The sequence below is a fragment of the Nicotiana tomentosiformis genome, chromosome 7 (genome assembly GCF_000390325.3).
Source record: "Nicotiana tomentosiformis chromosome 7, ASM39032v3, whole genome shotgun sequence".
Lineage (NCBI taxonomy): Eukaryota > Viridiplantae > Streptophyta > Magnoliopsida > Solanales > Solanaceae > Nicotiana > Nicotiana tomentosiformis.
Genome location: NC_090818.1, coordinates 50,601,473 through 50,604,288, shown reverse-complemented (window position 1 = coordinate 50,604,288; position 2,816 = coordinate 50,601,473). Strand labels below are relative to the sequence as shown.

The following is a 2,816-nucleotide window of genomic DNA, read 5'->3' as shown; positions in this document are numbered from 1 at the left end:
AATCCAAGCAAATGACCCACTTGCCGATTTGGAAGATTACATTTCAGCAAACTTTACAACTATGAGGACATGCAAGTTGCCAACTTGGGAAAATATATGTGAGAAATCAATGTACATGATATATTTTTCCATCTATAAATAGCACTACATTGAGCTTCTCATTACACAACAGAAAATTGAGAGGAGAGCTTCTTCTTTTCCTTGCTTCTTTGAGTACTTTTTTTTTCTTCTTTTAGCTATTACAGTGTCTTCATTTCTAGTTCCGAATAAATTATAATGTTGATAATTAATCTAGCACCTATTTTTAATTAAATAGTGGGAATTATTCTCTTGAATATTTCTTTTTATTTTCTTATTTAATGGGCAAGAATATTTTCGTTGTCAATACTAACTCCATTATGGAGTAACTTTTCTTGTGTTGGGAGAATGACAGATCTTAATATTCCTATATATTAGTAGATATTTTCCCTCAATTTCATATGTTTGAGCTGATGTTTTTTCCATTAAATTTTATCTGCTTTATAGTTAGGTGTTATTTAATTTGTTAACATCTATCTATTTTGTACTACATATTAACTTTTTACTAATTCTGTAATCGAAAGAGGCGGAAGAGTAATATAGTTAATTTTGGTATTGATAGATATTAACTTTTATTTAGTGACATCTAACTCTTATATGCTAAAATTATTCTACACTTATTTGTAATCGAAAGAGGCGAATACTGTAGTAATCAGTTATAACAAGTAGGGTAACCGAAAGGGACTTACTAAAAAGAGCAAGTTTTAGTTTTAAGCATATATTTCTGGCCCTTTAATATTACTATTTTGACGATTAATTTATATAGCCGAGAGGATTGCAATTAATTGTTCAACTTAAGTAATCATATAAAAATATAATCGTGAGAGGAATTTATACATTTGTGAGAAATAAAAATTGAAGGATAATTTTATGCATTATATAATAGGAATATTAAGTGAAGTTATGATCCAAACACCTTTTTATTATATTTGTGAAAAACAAAATATTTTCTATTACTCTATTCATGCATTTTTAGTTAGTTAATTCACAACTCAACTCTTCCCGGTTTTATCAAATAGTAATTAAAACAAGAAACATCTGTAGAATAGATAAACCAATCTTTGTGGGTTCGACATCTTTCTATACTATAATTTGATAGAGTACGAGTTTAAATTTTATACACGCCAAAAACTCGTCAATTTTTTGGCGCCGTTGCTGGGGATTGGCAACATCTACTTCAGATTAATTGTTTTATTATTAATTTGAGAACTTGCTATTATTATTATTATTATTATTATTATTATTATTATTATTATTATTATTATTATTATTATTATTATTATTTTATTTTTATTATTGTTATCTTTGTTTATTCTTTTACTACTGTAACTATTGATGTCTTTCTAGTTTTCTCTTATTAACAATATTACTACTTATTGTTTTCATATCGTTTACTTTCTTCGTCTTTCTAATTTTTATTTTACTCTACAGTATCATACATTATTTCTAGGATCAGCTAGCTCTTTTCACTAAAAAAAAAGAAAATTGCTTTAAGGATTTCAGGTAGTTTATGACCCGCTCTTTTACAAAAGAGTTAGCGAGTTACAACCCAGAAATTAAAAAATCTCTTCGATTGCGCAGGAAAGGACAAACATCATCCCCTCAAAGCATAGCTTGCAAAGAAATGGAGAACGAAGAACTTAACAACAACCAACTCCCGCCACATCAAGTAGCAGAGCAGTTTGATGAGGTAGCTCCACGAAGTGATACAATACTCAGAGATTACGCAAGGCCAAATCATTTTGAAGGAGAATCAAGTGTGAAAAGACCGCCAATTACAGCAAACAACTTTGAAATTTGCACAGGCTTGATTCAAACCATTCAACAGCCATGTAAGTTTACTGGTGATGCAAGTGAAGATCCTCACACCCATCTAATTGATTTTATTGAATTAGTTGAAACTTGCAGGTATAATGGAGTCACAACAGACGCTATCAGGTTGCGGCTTTTTTCTTTTTCATTAAAAGGTGAAGCCAAAATATGGTTGCAAAGTCTGCCGAGAGGTTCAATTACTACATGGGACCAAATGACTCAGAAATTTCTTAATAAATATTTTTCACTTGCAAAAACATTTACAATGAAGCAAGAAATCAATAATTTTGTGCAGACAGATACTGAATCTGTATATCAAGCATGGGAATGATTAAAAGCAATGTTAAGAAAATGTCCACATCATGGTATCCAAGATCCTGACATCTTATATATTTTTTATCATTGTCTTAAACCGTCGACTAGAAATGTTATCGATGCAGAATCAGGAGGATCCATAATGAGCAAAACCACTACAGAAGCCATGCAATTGCTCAATGAAATTTCAGAAAATGTTGTTCATTGGCCCTCAGACAGAATGATTATTAAGAAAGCAGCAGGAGTCAATCAAGTTGAAGCTTGGAATTCATTAGCATAACAAATTGCAACTTTGACACAAAAAATTGAGGCTTTTCAGGTAAATACTCAATCATCATCTCAATATGAGAACTGTGACATTTGTGGAGGTAATCATCCCAATCATGAGTGTCAAGCTTCAACGCAAAATGAAGAACAAGCAAATGTTATTGGTTATAGAACCAATTACCCATTTGGTAGTCCCATGGTATAAAAACACCCGGGATTCCAATGGAGTAACTCAAACGGTGCTGAAAATCCTCAAAGATTTTTAAATCAAAAGCAGCAGGTGTATGGACCACCTGGTTTTCAAAATCAAAATAGAGGGCAACAAGATTTTCAGCAATATCAAC

General features: G+C 31.1%; 1 non-coding gene across 1 annotated transcript; it reads right to left on the bottom strand.

Moving 5' to 3' along the window:
- Positions 1-2,152: 2,152 nt before the first annotated feature.
- LOC117274727 (small nucleolar RNA R71) lies at positions 2,153-2,259 on the bottom strand. The gene has a single exon (XR_004504911.1). It is a non-coding gene; the product is annotated as a small nucleolar RNA R71 (small nucleolar RNA).
- Positions 2,260-2,816: the final 557 nt, after the last annotated feature.